The 16,954-nt window shown below is 36.8% G+C and overlaps 1 non-coding gene across 1 annotated transcript; it reads right to left on the bottom strand.

The window, feature by feature from the left end:
* Nucleotides 1–858: 858 nt before the first annotated feature.
* LOC140893986 (small nucleolar RNA R71) lies at nt 859–964 on the bottom strand. Its single transcript, XR_012153543.1, has one exon. It is a non-coding gene; the product is annotated as a small nucleolar RNA R71 (small nucleolar RNA).
* Between the last annotated feature and the right edge of the window lie 15,990 nt (nt 965–16,954).

The following is a 16,954-nucleotide window of genomic DNA, read 5'->3' as shown; positions in this document are numbered from 1 at the left end:
TTTTCATCTCGTGAACTCGTTGTTAATTAGTTTTATTTATTGCAATTTTTAGTTATTTAAGCTCAAACCAATCTCGTAGCTCTACATAGGATTAAGATTTTATTAGTTGCAAATATTTAATATAATATCATTTTATTCATTCTCTGTGGGATCGACTTGGACTCATTTTCTATATTAAAACTTGACACCGTGCACTTGCGGGCACAAAATTACGCAACAAGTTTTTGGCGCCGTTGCCGGGGAATGAATTTTATTTGATTTATATTAAATTGTGCTAATTGGTCTTAATTTTGATTTAGAGCATTTTATTTTATTTTGTTGGTTCTAATTTTAAATCTTTCCTGTTTATGCAGTTTATGCGAAAAAGCCAAAGTTACGACTTACTGCTCTTTGATCCGGAAATCGAGAAAACCGCTAAAGCTTTGACAAAAGCTAGAAGAGAAGAGTTGCAACAAATGGCTGAAGAAAGGGAAAGAGCTGTCAATAATGCTCCGGTGCCGATCAGAGATCACTTTCGACCAGTGATCAATACTCATTATTCTGGGATAGCTCGGCAGAACATCACGGCAAATAATTTTGAGTTGAAGACAGCTCTGATTAATATGGTGCAGCAGAATCAGTTCAGGGGTGCAACTACTGAAGATCCAAATCTGCATCTGCGTACTTTTCTGGAGATTGCTGACACAGTGAAGATTCATGGTGTTACTGAGGACACCATCAGACTACGATTGTTCACATTCTCTCTTAGGGACAATGCTCGTAGTTGGTTGCAGTCACTACCTCTTGGGAGTATCACTACATGGGAAGACATGACATCCAAATTTCTGGCTAAGTACTTTCCTCCTGCCAAGTCTGCCCAGCTGAAAATTGAGATCACTACTTTCAAACAGCAAGATTTTGAGCAGTTTTATGAAGCTTGGGAGCGGTACAAGGAGTTGCTTAGGAAGTGTCCAAACCATAATTTTCTGGATTGGGAACAGATTGAGTTATTCTACAATGGTTTGAATGGGCCAACTCGTATTTCTGTGGATGTTGCGGCTGGAGGTTCAATATTTTCTAAATTTCCTGAACAGGCTTATGAGATGCTTAAGCAAATGACGATTAATAGTTATCAGTGGCCGAGTGAGAGATTTGCTATAAGGAAGCCTGCTGGAATTCATGAGTTTGATGCGTTCACTGCCTTGACTGCTCATATGGCTACTATTTCTACACAGTTGGCTGCACTGACCAAAGGAAATCAAAGTTCTACAAAGACAGCATCACTGGCGACTGCCTTAACTTCTGCTGATGGATTTGATAGTGTGGAGCAAGCTCAGTATGTGAACAACCGCAATTTTACTGGCTATCGAGGTAATCCTTTACCAAATCAATATCATCCTAGTTTGCGCAATCATGATAATTTTTCATATGCAAATTATAATAATGTGTTGAATCATCTACCGGAGTTCAATAATCAAAAGGATGAGGGTAGGTCATATTTGGAGGATTTGGTTGGTAATTTTATTTCTGAGTCAACAAAAAGATTTGAGAGAACTGAGAATAGGCTTGATAATATGGAGATACACCTGACCAATGTGGGTGCATCTATGAAAAATCTTGAAATACAAATTGGTCAACTTGCAAATGCCTTGATGAATCAGCAGAGAGGATCTTTTCCTAGCAACACTGAGGTGAATCCAATAGAGCAATGCAAGGCTGTTACTTTGAGAAGTGGTAAGGAAGTTGGGGTAGATGAACCAAAAGTAGTGGATGATGAGGATCGAGTTGAACAGATTGAGGTTGAATCTGAAGAATCTGTCAGTAAAAATTCTAGCAAGTCTGCAGTTATGCCTGAGAAACCACCTGTGCCAACAGCTGTTCTGCCATATCCTCAGCGGTTCAAGAAGAAAGCTTTGGATGAGAGGTTTTCTAAGTTTCTTGACATCTTCAAGAAAATTCATATTAATATTCCATTCGCTGATGCTTTGGAGCAGATGCCGCATTATGCAAAATTCATGAAGGATATGATGGCAAGGAAGAGAAATCTTGAAGAGTTTGAAATAGTGAAGTTGACAGAGGAGTGCAGCGCCATCCTACAAAAGAAACTGCCACAAAAATTGAAAGATCCAGGGAGTTTTACTATTCTTTGTATTATTGGTGGTGCAACTGTTAATAAGGCATTATGTGATTTAGGTGCAAGTATTAATTTAATGCCTTTTTCTATTTTCAGGTCTTTGGAGCTTGGTGAGGTGAAACCAACCACGATTACTCTGCAGTTGGCTGACCGTTCTCTGACTTATCCTCGCGGTATTGTGGAGAATGTATTGGTAAAAGTAGATAAATTTATTTTTCCTACTGACTTTGTAGTGCTTGACATGGAAGAAGCTCAAGATGTCCCTCTAATTTTGGGGCGACCATTCTTGGCAACTGGAAGAGCTTTAATTGATGTGCAGGAGGGTGAATTAACTCTACGAGTTGATGGTGAAGCGGTCACTTTTAATATATATAAGACCACGAATTACCAAGATGAAGTACGTGCTTGTAATCACATTGATTTATTTGATTCCTCTGTGAATAATTTTGGTGTAGGAATAGAGTTGAAAAGTTGGCGAAATCCGAAGATGGTGAAGAAGGTGAAAAAGAAAACTAAGTCCAAGATGATTTTTGAGTATGTTTGGAGGGTGAAAGAGAGGAACAAAACCTCCAATAAAGTGACAGGAATTGGCTAAAATCAGTTTCAAGTCGGGCTGACGACTTTAAACCAAGCGCTTTTTGGGAGGCAACCCAAGTTTTATTTTATTTTATTTTTGTTTTAGTATTTTTAATTTTTTTTATTTGTTTAATTTTTAAATTTTTTTGAGGGCATGTCTTGTTCACGCGCTAACATTGAATTTTCCACTCTAGGTCCTTGTAAAGAAATATCGAGTATCAATGTACCTGCCCCGAAATTATGATGGGCTATGACTACTGACGGTCATGCCACAGGTATGTGCGTTCCTCCGTTCTTGTTATTGAATTATCGTACATTGAGGACAATGCACATATTTAAGTTTGGAGGGTGTTGAAAAATTGTGAAAAATGTGAAATTTTTTGATGTGTTAGTTTGAGTTAGCATGATGTGTAATTGTATTGGCCTATGATGAAAATAATTTTTGATGTTAAAAATTTATGTTAGCTATATTTAATCTTGAGTTCTCACATTTATGCACGAATGCCATGATTTTCGATACTCCTAGCAATTAGAAAAAAATTATGTGGATTTGTGATGTGAATTAGAGGATTTGATTCTTAACTCTTGTGATTTTTACTTGAAACTGAGGTAGATTTTTAAGATCACAGAAGTGATTTAGGCATTTTTGAATTCGTTGAGCCTTTTTAGCCATTATTAATTTGTTAGTTATATAAATCATGAAAAATCCAAAACAAATTGAATAGCTAAAAAATTCAAAGAAAAGTAATGGCGGAGAAAGTAAGGTGAGGGGAGGCCTTAAAAAAATGGATTGAAATTCTAGTCCAAATACAAGGCATAAAGATGGAGATGTGTGGAGTAGAAGAAAGCCAAGACTAATGTCTGGCAATGCAAATAAAAAAAAAAATTTAGCTACTCATCATCCTGCACAAATTGAAAATATTCAATTCTCTTTGCTTTGAATCCTGAGTCCTTGTTTATATTGATATACATATAGATGCTTATCTTCTGCTGATTATACTTGAGTCTAATGTTAACCGAAAAAGTCCTGTTGATCTATGCAATTAGAAGTTGAACTTGGTGGAGAGTGTCTTGAAACTTGAGGGCGGGATTAATGAATCTGTGAAGCTTACGGATTGCATGATTTTATCGAAAGCTGGGTGGGTAGATGAGATTGGCAAAATCACACACACACAAGAACTCTTGAGAAAATTAGCCTACATGTTTATTTAATCTTGGAATGTAAAAATTCGGAGGCCGATATATTGCTCATTATTGTTTTGCTCGGGACTAGCAAAAGTCTAAGTTTGGGGGGATTTGATAAGTGCATTTTATGCACTTAATTTATATATGATTTGACTTGGATTTTGTGATGTATCGAGTGAATATTATGCGTATTTTTTGTTGTTTTTGTTAGTTGCAAGGATTTGAAGAAAAGTAGCAAGAAGAAGCGGAAAGCCGAATTACGAGATAGCAAACTTCAGAAAATTACTGGGAATGTTACAGAAATCTAAATCCGATCTCCACCGTTCAAATTGAAGTTTATGATGTTTTAAATTTGCTGTCAAAATTTTAGCTCGATCCGACGGCTAGAACTTAAGTTATGATTTTTACAAAAATGCTGCGCAGATGGTGAAATGGAAGAACAAGTAGCGCCCCAGCTCTAGTTTTCCAGCGCCCGTAAATTCATGTCCAGAGCGCCCCAGCGCCGTCTTTTGAGCGCTCCAGCGCTATACATCCGTCATTGAAAAATAAAATACAAAACTTGAGCACCCCAGCGCCGAATTAGTAGCGCTCCAGCGCTGTGCAGTCTCCAAAAATATGGAAAGTCTTTAATCGAGTTTTAAAAGGGATTTTATGACTTATTCTGGGGGATACGAGGGTTTAGAGAGTTTTCTAGAGCATAAGATGGCGATTGAGAGTTTTGGATTGCACAAGAGCTCGAGATTCCGGTACGAAGACTGAAGACGGCGGCATACGGCGATGAAGAAGCTTCATTCTAATTCGTTCTAGTTTCTCTTTGAACTCTATTTTTCTTAGTTTATGGATTGTTGGAAAAACATGAGTTATTTGATTTTGAATTGCGTTATGAACTAATTTCTTAGTCTAGAGGTAGACGGATCTTGACTGAAAACCATGATTGACATATTTTGATTTATATATTTAAATTTCTTCGCACAGTTTATTTGTGTTTTCCTGATCTTAATGCTTTCAATTTACTGGCCATAGATTGAATTATATTTTATTTAGAATCTATCACTCGAGAGAGGAGATTTTGAATACGACATAGGAAAATACATCTATGGTGTTTATACTGTTCGAGAGGCATATAACTCCATAGAAGTCATTAGAAGAATTCTTGTGCTATTTTCCGGATTTAATAATTGAACTTTGATAGAGATATTGAGTTTGTTATTGAACACGAATTTCTGCTTGACACTCGAGAGAGGTAGTAGAAAATAATAGGGATTCTTGGCTAATAAACTAGAAGAATTGATAATTAAACAATCATTAGAAATAAATTGTGGTGGACAGTCAAGTGAAGTCGAACCTCTAGCATTCATCGCTTATTGAATTTTTCTCTCGTGAACTCGTGGTTATTTAGTTTTGTTTCTTGCAAATTTTAGTTTTATAAAAATCAAACCATTTTCGTAGCTCTACATAGGATTAAGATTTTATTAGTTGAAAATATTTAATATAATATCATTTTATTCATTCTTTGTGGGATCGACTTGGCCAGTAAATTGAAAGCATTAAGATCAGAAAAACACAAATAAACTGTGCGAAAAAATTTAAATATATAAATCAAAATATGTCAATCATGGTTTCCAGTCAAGATCCGTCTACCTCTAGACTAAGAAATTAGTTCATAACGCAATTCAAAATCAAATAACTCATGTTTTTCCAACAATCCATAAACTAAGAAAAATAGAGTTCAAAGAGAAACTAGAACGAATTAGAATGAAGCTTCTCCATCGCCGGATGCCGCCGTCTTCAGTCTTCGTACCGGAATCTCGAGCTCTTGTGCAATCCAAAACTCTCAATCGCCATCTTATGCTCTGGAAAACTCTCTAAACCCTCGTATCCCCCAGAATAAGTCATAAAATCCCTTTTAAAACTCGATTAAAGACTTTCCATATTTTTGGAGACTGCGCAGCGCTGGAGCGCTACTAATTCGGCGCTGGGGCGCTCAAGTTTCGTATTTTATTTTTCAATGACGGACGTCTAGCACTGGAGCGCTCAAAAGACGGCACTGGGGCGCTCTGGACATGAATTTACGGGCGCTGGAGCGCTGGAAAACTAGAGCTGGGGCGCTACTTGTTCTTCCATTTCACTATCTGCGCAGCATTTTTGTAAAAATCATAACTTAAGTTCTAGCCGTCGGATCAAGCTGAATTATTGACAGCAAATTTAAAACATCATAAACTTCAATTTTAATGGTGGAGATTGGATTTAGATGTCTGTATCATTCCCAGTAATTTTCTGAAGTTTGCTATCTCGTAATTCGGCTTTCCGCTTCTTCTTGCTACTTTTCTTCAAATCCTTGCAACTCACAAAAACAATAACAAATACGCATAATATTCACTTGATACATCACAAAATCCAAGTCAAATCATATATAAATTAAGTGCATAAAATGCACTTATCATTTAGCTACTCATAGTAGCCTTGTTCTTGAAATACATAAAAGGAAAATTTAATACAATAGAGAGATAAATATTATAACAATTTATTTGTAAGAAAACTGAAGGGAATGATCGATGTCTTCAGCTTCCTTGAACGCTTGTATTTATAGCTGAGGTTCTACTCGTTTCACCGAGAAACTTCAGGGAATCTTACAGCTGTTTGTCTTTTCCTTCTATGTCATTATTAATGGCATCTTTAGCTAGTGGATGAATCACCCGTTATTCACCTTATCCTGTTATGCCATTATTGATGGCATCGTTTGTTGGTGGAGGAGTCACATGTCGTCCTTTTTATTTTGGCTCTATCCTCCTCACATGTCTTCTTTATTCTTGTCGGGGCATCTTCTGCTTTTGCAGTGGTCCCCTTAAAAAACGCATCTTTGGTGGTCCCTGTCCACCTTTTCTTGTCTCGAAAAAATCTTTTCGATCCGTTCGAGGTCTGAATGTTTTTTCGAACTCTGGCTCCTTCTGATCAGGACATTCTGGGCAGATAACCTCTGACCATCTTCCTATATGAGCCATGTTACAAAATTTTCGGCGAGTTTCTTTACTCCCCGGCAGCTTGTTGTTCCACAAAAAGTTTTTCTTCTTTTCGACGAGTTCTTCCGCGAAAGCCGTAGTTTTTCCTGTCATTGTGTTTAACTGGAACGATTCATTCACAGAATTCTGGTAGAATTTGAACGAAAATATGACTTTGTCCATCTCGATGAGACAAACCCAAATACCCCATGCCCTTCTGGTTGAGATTTTATTTTTTCCAAAAGTGGACACCAAGGGTATTTCTTCAGCTTTAGGATCATTGATAAATTTATGGCTCGTCATATCAGGTCTCCTTAGCTTGATGAAATGAAAGGGTTCGTGTGTATGTCATCTGATGGCCTCAGATTCTGAAAAAAGACCGCTACAGTATCTGCATGATATTTCTCCATCCGGGGTGATCTTGGTAAGGACTGCAGCCCACCATTCATCACTGGCATCCGTGAATAATACCAGATCATCTTCATCTACGGGTATAGCCATTTTTGAGAGATTATTACATATCTCCTTTAATTGGTTTACCCCTTTAGTATGGTCATCGGTCCATATAAACCTGACATCCTTTTTTAACAAAGGACTGAACACCTTTCTGTACATTGCTAGGTTGTTTATGAACATCCCTGCAAAATTAACTACTCCTAGAAAACTCTGGAGTTGTTTTACATCTTTGAGTTTATCTGAAAAATTCTTTACATTTTCCACAATATGGGGTTGTAGAATTATTCCAGTTTCATCAATCTCAATACCAAGGAATTCAATTTTCCTTGTTGCTATGACTGCTTTCTTTTCAGATAAAACCAGTCCTTCTTGTTTACAAATTTTAGAGAAAATCTCTAAGTGTTTAACATGTTCGTCTATGTTTTTTGATACTATAAGAATATCATCAATATAAACAAACATAAAGTTGAAATAATCTTTAAAAATATTATCCATCTTTCTTTGAAATATTTGGGGTGCATTAGCCAATCCCATAGGCATAACTTCCCAAATATAGTGTCCTTGTGGAGTAGAGAAGGCCGTGAATTTCTTACTGTCTTCTTCCATTCGAATCTGGTAAAATCCAGACTTACAATCAAATTTTGAGAACACTCTAGCATTTCGTACACAGCTAATTAGGTGTTCTCTACTAAGTAAGAAGTACCCATCAAACTCCAGGATTTTATTAATACCTTGGTAGTTAATAACTAGCCTGGGTTTCCCTCTTTTTATTTCACCATGATTTCAGACCAGAAAACTTGGGCTGCTATATGGTGAAACTCCTTCTTTGATTAGACCAAGGTCTAAATTGTGACGACCCGGTTCTAATCTTTTGAATCAATCAATAATCTATGAAACATAAGTTTAGACCAAACATCAAAGCCTAAACCAAAAGAATAAAAAAAAAATTTAAAATGAATTGCCCTGCGCACGCGCGGGCATCACCCCCTCGCGCGCGCGCAGGCCAATGAGCCCGAGGCCCCCTGGCTTGGCCCGCGCGCGCGCGAGCAGTAGCTCGCCCGTGCGTAGGCCAATCGGCCAGAAACTTGGCTGCACTCTGCTGCTGTTCAAATGCTGTCCTAGCTTCAATATATCAACTCAACTCCATGCAAGAAACTCTGAACAAGTTCCAACAAGCATGAGGCAAGGTAAGTGAAGGTATTAGCAAAATCATAATCATATCTCATAGCAAAAGTAATACAACAATATCAAGGGTGGTTCCATATTCAAGTATCAAACATTATACACATAAACTCAAGTCTATCAAGTGTACAACTTCAACTCTAACATAGACTCAACTTGCAAAGTTAACTAGACAAGACTCAAATCTAGCAACTATACATCATAACTCTTGATCTTATCAAACAAGTTACAGCAACTCAACATCTATTCCGGATCATCACGCTAATCTCTCATTCTCCGTTCTTCAAGCTCGCTTCTGCCCGGTTCCACTCCCGCCTATTGCCATGACACATACAACACAACAATAGCCGGATAACTCCGGTGAGAAATATATTTCCCAGTAAAAGAAACTAAACATGCATATAAAACATATATCAAGATCATGATATAAATAAAGACAATGCATGTTTTAAACAAGGTTCACTAATCGAATTCTATCGTTTCATCGGTTAGGATCCCGAGAAGAAGATATCATAGCTAACCACCGACTCTCCCAATCGAGGTGGGGCTACTTATCTTGCTTCTCTAGACTTTGAAGCCATCATATATGTAAATCAGATGCTAGGCTACAACAACCACCCAGGCCATACATATACAATCCCTCAAATCGTCTAATCGAACGTTTCCGTTCATTTCAAAATCAAAGAACAAGTCTTTCAAGATGAATGCAATATATATCAATCTAACCACATTCATTAACATCAAGACTTATTCAAACATTCATAGGAAAACATATAAAAGCAAATAAGCAAATAAGTATGTGATTTAGGAAACTCGATACAAACCATCTCGAGTTATAATCCCATTCAAACCATAGTTCACTTTTACCTTTCAACTGTGAGGTTTCAAGGTGTCTTCTAGCTTGTTCTAGCTTGTCCAAATTTGTACCATACAACCCCCAAACCTATATCAAAAATCTGCTCAATCTTCAAACAAACTTCAAGACAAAACTCTACCAACCTTGTGCTTTCTTCTATTGGTTTCAGAGGCGATGTTTTCAAGCTCGATGTGTCCTGTTTATACACTGAAAACATAGCATACAACCAAGGAAATATCAGCTATGATACACCTCAATAGCAGCTCGAGCACAAGCTAGCAAAACATTGCAAATCAAGAGTTTGACGGCATATCGGTAAAACTCGGCGATCCCGAACGCAACTCTAACAAGTCTATATTCATATCAGCTATATATATCAATCCAAAAACCAACATATCAGCAGGTATAAAAGTCAAATAATAGCTGGGAAAACATAAGAACCAATCCACAATCCATTCTTCAACCCAACTTCAATAACACAAGATATAAAAGCTCATCAACATCAATTCAAACACAACTTCTGATGTCTGTCATTTTCGAATTACCAAACCTTGATGAACTAAGAGAAAACTTACATCAAATCGAAGGTCGTCTTGCAAGGATTCCAAAACATCTTTCGGAATCGAAAATGGATACCCGGAGCTCAAGATATGTCAATTTGAAGATGAAGAAGAAGGCTTGGGATTTCTTTGTTCTTTCCTCTCGGTTCTTGCTCTGAAAATCTGATGGAATCATGTTCATAAGACACGTGCATGCTGAGAAATAACTTACAAAATCTGATACCTTCAATAATAATTGCACTTTAGTCCCTCAACCATTCAAAATTGCAATTTGGTCCTCAACTTCTCATTTCATTCAATTTCAATCCTAAATAATTTAAGAATATTAGAATTTAAATCAAAACTCCAAATATTTCCAAATTAAATATTCTCGGATTAAAATAGAATAATTCCGGGCATTACATAAATGTTCCTTGATAATCATTCTCATATCCCTTTGACGTGTTATGTTCATCGGGATAGGCTTATATCTGACGAATTCATACTCTTTGTCTTCCTTTAGAGTAAGGTGGCTTTGAGTTGATTTCTATCCTACCATGCCAAAGGATGCTCATTATAACTTTCTTTGAGCCTCTTTTTGACATCTTCAAGGGATGCCTTGTTTTCTAACTCTATATCTCTGTGATTTAGAGTTACCTTGAGAAGCTCCATATCCTCTGTTTGGAGTTCTTGTTCTGTTGTTATTTTCAACATGATTTCTCCAAACCTTCTTGGATCTTTCATTTTTGGGTGAAAAAATTGTCCTTTATCACCACGCTGGCTGCGAAATATTATCGGCAATTGTCGATAAAAAACAACATTGAGTCTTTGAACGATAATGTTATGATCACAAATTGTAGTGAACATAAGTCTTCTTGACTCATTGTCTTGTGTGTACTTCTTAAACATTTGTAAAAAGTTATTTCCTAATAGGATATCAGCTTCTGTATCATGGAAATAGATTGGTGGTGTCTTTACCTTGTACCAAGGTGTTTGACCTGCTCCTCCCACAAGGATTTCTGCTTGTTTTATTCCTTTGCAAAGAATTAAAATTCTTCGAGAGAAATCTCGTCCAGCAATTTTTGGCAAGTCCTCTTCACATTCTTCAGGAAAGACTTCTCTTTTTGCTGTACAAATTCCTGCTCCCGAATCAATATAAGCTGCAAAGTATTCAGCCTTATATTGTTCGTATAACATCCCAATTGGAATGTAGATGGAGAAAGGACTTGTTGTTATTTTACTTAAAGGGATTACTAAATGGTTCTGCCATTTTTAGTAAACTGCATTGTAACTCAGTAATCCGATTAAGACTATTTAGCCTTAATACTTCTAAGGCCTCAGTAGGTAGAGTATTGTAACTCTTTTCTACTTCTTCAATGCGTTCTAGTAAATCATGCTCATGATTTACTAATCTCAAAAGTTGCTTCTTTCTCTATTTGTGAACAGAGTTCTCGAATTTGATTAAGGGATTGTCCCTTATCCGATTCTCTTTGTAACACCCGAAAATTTTAATACGTAAATTCGCATTGCATAATTAGGGAAAACAATTATTTAAAAATTTATATTTGGGTTAAATAACATTTATGTGTTATTATGTGAATTATATGCATGATTTAAATTTATTTTAGCATTTAACCCGTGATTTTAGAATTTCTAAATTTTTCAGAATTTTATTGATTTGATCGCGTAGACGGGACCGTGGACGGATGAGATATCAACTTTTGAGCCAAAAATATTTTATGAGATTTTATGAGCCTTAAAAAAATAATATTTTATGGTATTTTGTCAAGAAAATTTTAGTATTTAATTATATATTTATTTAAGGGTTGATTTTTAGCCAAAATAAGTCATTTTAATGACTTTTATTAATTTTTAAAAATAGGCTATTTATTTATTTCGGGATTTTGGTCTATTTATAAGATTGGTAGGTATTTTAAGAGTTTAAAATTTTAAGTTTATGGTATATTATCTTTCTAAATAAATTATATTAGTTATTATCCTAATCTACCCAACATTACACCCAAAATCTCTCCCTACCCTACGATCAGACCCCATCAGCTCCACCTCCTCCCTCACGTTTTTCAGCAGATAGCAGCCTCCTTAGCTGAGTTCTTCAAGGATTATTCAAGTTGTTGGCCCGTTCGTCGTCCCGGAGACCCGTATACGCATAAATCTTCGTTATAATTAACAAGACATGTTTAATTCCTTTTCTTTACCACCATATAAGCTACTACTCACATTTTTCATCAGACTATATGGATTTGACATGATATTTACTGAACTTCTTCTGAAAAATCTCATAGACTCCTTCACGTACATGAGTTTTCTTATTTTCTTCAAGGTTTGATCACGTTTTTCTCAAATGGCTCGGGTCCAGGCTGTTGGCTGTGGTTAGGATCGTGTCCTAGGTTTTGTAGGATCGAGTGAGGCAGGGGGTTTGTGCCAAGAAGGGCTGGAACCGAAGCCAAAGAAGTTGGGTGCAGCAGATCGCGCAGATTGCGCAGCGTTGGGAGATTGGCTCGTTCTCGGTCCAAAGGCGTGTTTTAGGTTGATTCCAGTGGGGTTAGAACCCCAAGACCTTGGAAAAGATATTACAGGTGGTTCTCCGGCCGGTGGTTGCAGGAGATGGGCGGCCGAACGGCCTGAAGTTTCTGGTCGCGTTCTGCGCGTGAACGAACCAAAAGAAATCTACCCCTAGTTTCTGGTCGCGTTCTGCGCGTGAGCAGAAACTAGGGGTAGATTTCTTTTGGTTCGTTCTCCTTCTACAGAGCTCCGTTTGAGGTAAAATTTGTTGGGTTAGAACCGTCTGGATGTTGGCTAAGTATGGGCAGTGGTTTCATAGCCAAAGGTCACCGGAGTAGGCGGCACGGTCAGTTTTTCCAAAGTCGCTCAGGGCTACCTTGAGTTAGGATTAAGGAAAGAAAGGCTAAGGTTGTGTCTAGGCTTTAGGCGGGCCGGGCTTGGTGTTTTGGGTACGGGTTGGGTCCGTTGGGTCACGGGTCATGTTAGTCGGGTCCGGGTCTGGGTTATATTAGTTGGGCTCGAGTATTTTTTATTTTTAAGTTAATTATTAAGTTGGACTGTAAATGGGCCAAGACTAGTTCAATTAATTAATTGGGCCACATGTGAATTAAGTTATTGGGCTTTAGTAATTATTTAAGTGAATCTATTAATTTTTATGGGCCTTGGGGCCCATGAAAATTATTGGGCCAGTCTTTAGGTTTTTTGGTCATTGGGCCAGACTAAGTAATTAATGGGCTTGAGTTTTGTTATTGAGCCAGGTATGTCATATTGGGCTTGAATAAATTATTTGGGCTTAAATGTAAGTTAATGGGCTTAAGTTGAATTATTGGGCCAGTCTTAGAATTTATGAGTTTAAGTCTAAGGGGCCAGCAGTCTGACCAACCCGTAAAAATTAACTAAGTCCGGAATATATATTTAATTCTTTTTTTATGCATGAAGTTTATTTGAAGTATAAGTATATTTATTATTAAAATTAATTAAATATATATTACGGACATATTTTAAGTGCATGCATACATAAAATATTTTATGATGTGTTTATGATTAAGAATTGAGCATGAAAAATATTTTTATGGAAATTGAAGTGATGTGGCAGCACAGAGATTGTTTACCACCGGCACAGAGGTAGTTCTACTACCGGCATAGAAGTGGTTTTATCACTGGAACAGAGGTAGTTTACTACCAGCATAGAGGTGGATTTATCCACCGCCACGTACAATGGTTCTTAGACTGATCAGTCGCTCATGATTACGAGCCACACTCATGGATATGACCTACACAGTTTTTATGATTATGACATGCTCAATTTATGCTTTGTATGATTAGTTATGATATATGTATGATGATCATAATTATGGCTAGCAAGAATTCATGTTGCATTATTTTACGAGCATGCATGCATATTCATGATGATTATATGTATTAGTATGATTATGTGATGCATTATTTTAACCATTGTTACAAAGGTTTAGACATGTTGAGCCTCTAGGCTCACTATGCTTATATGGTGCAGGTGAGTACGATAATTCATTTGTAGCTTCTACCGGTGGCGAGAATGCATGAGCAAGCATGGCAGTGGCCCCGTGACCGTCGCATGGAAGAGTTATTATTATATTGAGATACTTTATTAGGGTTTTTAAAACATATTTCAAAGTTTTATTTATGTTTATTTTCACATGCATGAGTTTGAATTTTTGGGTTACGGATTTTTATTAATATTGCGTGTTTCAAGATTTTTATTTATTTAAGTTATCATTAAAAGAATTTATTTGTTAATATTATTTTTAATGTTTATACATATATGTATGGGCATATATGCATAGTATATTTTTTTTTAAAAAAAATAAAGTTTTTCCGCATTTATTAGTAGTAGATGTTACAAATGGTATCAGAGCACGGTCCTTGGAGGGTGTCCATCTGCCACGTGAAGCTCAGAAATCCCACTACCGGTCTGTAAGTTTTAAATGTTTTATTATGATTTATCAGGAGCATATGTTATGACTTAAGACTTTATGTTAGCAGAGTTTTAAAATACTTAGTTATGCATTGCGATTACGTGACTTTGGGATACTGAAACTTGAGAACTAGATAAGTAATCGTGGAGTTAGTAAACTAGAATTTTGAGGGACTTCGTTATTAGAATTTGATCAGTCGAATTTCGAGGACGAAATTCAATTTAAGGGGGGGAGAATTGTAACACCCGAAAATTTTAATACGTAAATTCGCATTGCATAATTAGGGAAAATAATTATTTAAAAATTTATATTTGGATTAAATGACATTTATGTGTTATTATGTGAATTATATGCATGATTTAAATTTATTTTAGCATTTAACCCGAGATTTTAGAATTTCTAAATTTTTCAGAATTTTATTGATTTGATCGCGTAGATGGGACCGTGGACGGATGAGATATCAACTTTTGAGCCAAAAATATTTTATGAGATTTTATGAGCCTTAAAAAAATAATATTTTATGGTATTTTATCAAGAAAATTTTAGTATTTAATTATATATTTATTTAAGGGTTGATTTTTAGCCAAAATAAGTCATTTTAATGACTTTTATTAATTTTTAAAAATAGGCTATTTATTTATTTTGGAATTTTGGTCTATTTATCAGATTGGTAGGTATTTTAAGAGTTTAAAATTTTAAGTTTATGGTATATTATCTTTCTAAATAAATTATATTAGTTCTTATCCTAATCTACCCAACATTATACCCAAAATATCTCCCTACCCTACGCTCAAACCCCATCAGCCGCCAACCCCATCTCCTCCACCTCCTCCCTCATGTTTTTCAGCAGATAGCAGCCTCCTTAGCCGAGTTCTTCAAGGATTATTCAAGTTGTTGGCCCGTTCGTCGTCCCGGAGCCCCGTATACGCATAAATCTTCGTTATAATTAGCAAGGCATGTTTAATTCCTTTCCTTTACCACCATATAAGCTACTTCTCACATTTTTCATCAGACTATATGGATTTTATATGATATTTACTAAACTTCTTCTGAAAAATCTCATAAACTCCTTCACGTGCATGAGTTTTCTTGTTTTCTTCAAGGTTTGATCACGTTTTTCTCATGTGGCTCGGGTCCAGGCTGTTGGCTTTGGTTAGGATCGTGTCTTAGGTTCTGTAGGATCGAGTAAGGCAGGGGGTTTGTGCCAAGAAGGGCTGGAACCGAAGCCAAAGAAGTTGGGTGCAGCAGATCGCGCAGATTGCGCAGCGTTGGGAGATTGGCTCGTTCTCGGTCCACAGGGCATGTTTTAGGTTGATTCCAGTGGGGTTAGAACCCCAAGACCTTGGGGAAGATATTACAGGTGTTTATCCGGCCAGTGGTTGCAGGAGATGGGCGGCCGAACGGCCTGAAGTTTCTGGTCGCGTTCTGCGCGTGAGCAGAAACTAGGGGTAGATTGTTTTGGTTCGTTCTCCTTCTACAGAGCTCCGTTTGAGGTAAAATTTGTTGGGTTAGAACCATCTGGATGTTGGCTAAGTATGGGCAGTGGTTTCACGGCCAAAGGTTGCCGGAGTAGGCGGCACGGTCAGTTTTTCCAAAGTCGCTCAGGGCTGCCGTGAGTTAGGATTAAGGAAAGAAAGGCTAAGGTTGTGTCTAGGCTTTAGGCGGGCCGGGCTTGGTGTTTTGGGTACGGGTCAGGTCCGTTGGGTCATGGGTCATGTTAGTCGGATTCGGGTCTGGGTTATATTAGTTGGGCTCGAGTATTTTTTATTTTTAAGTTAATTATTAAGTTGGGTTGTAAATGGGTCAAGGCTAGTTCAATGAATTAATTGGGTCACATGTGAATTAAGTTATTGGGCTTTAATAATTATTTAAGTGAGTATATTAATTTTTATGGGCCTTGGGATCCATGGAAATTATTGGGCCAGTCTTTAGGTTTTTTGGTCATTGGGCCAGACTAAGTAATTAATGGGCTTGAGTTTTGTTATTGAGCCAGATATGTCATATTGGGCTTGAATAAATTATTTGGGCTTAAATGTAAGTTAATGGGCTTAAGTTGAATTATTGGGCCAGTCTTAGAATTATGGGTTTAAGTCTAAGGGGCCAGCAGTCTGACCAACCCGTAAAAATTAACTAAGTCCGGAATATATATTTAATTCTTTTTTTATGCATGAAGTTTATTTTAAGTATAAGTATATTTATTATTAAAATTAATTAAATATATATTACGGACATATTTTAAGTGCATGCATACATGAAATATTTTATGATGTGTTTATGATTAAGAATTGAGCATGAAAAATATTTTTATGGAAATTGAAGTGATGTGGCAGCACAGAGGTGGTTTACCACCGGCACAGAGGTAGTTCTACTACCGGCATAGAAGTGGTTTTATCACTGGAACAGAGGTAGTTTACTACCAGCATAGAGGTGGATTTATCCACCACCACGTACGATGGTTCTTAGACTGATCAGTCGCTCATGATTACGAGCCACACTCATGGATATGACCTATACAGTTTTTATGATTATGACATGCTCAATTTATGCTATGTATGATTAGTTATGATGTA

This window comes from Henckelia pumila, chromosome 3, assembly GCF_033568475.1.
Source record: "Henckelia pumila isolate YLH828 chromosome 3, ASM3356847v2, whole genome shotgun sequence".
Classification (NCBI taxonomy): domain Eukaryota; kingdom Viridiplantae; phylum Streptophyta; class Magnoliopsida; order Lamiales; family Gesneriaceae; genus Henckelia; species Henckelia pumila.
Note: the sequence above shows the minus strand (reverse complement) of the source record. Positions and strands in the feature narration are given on the sequence as shown.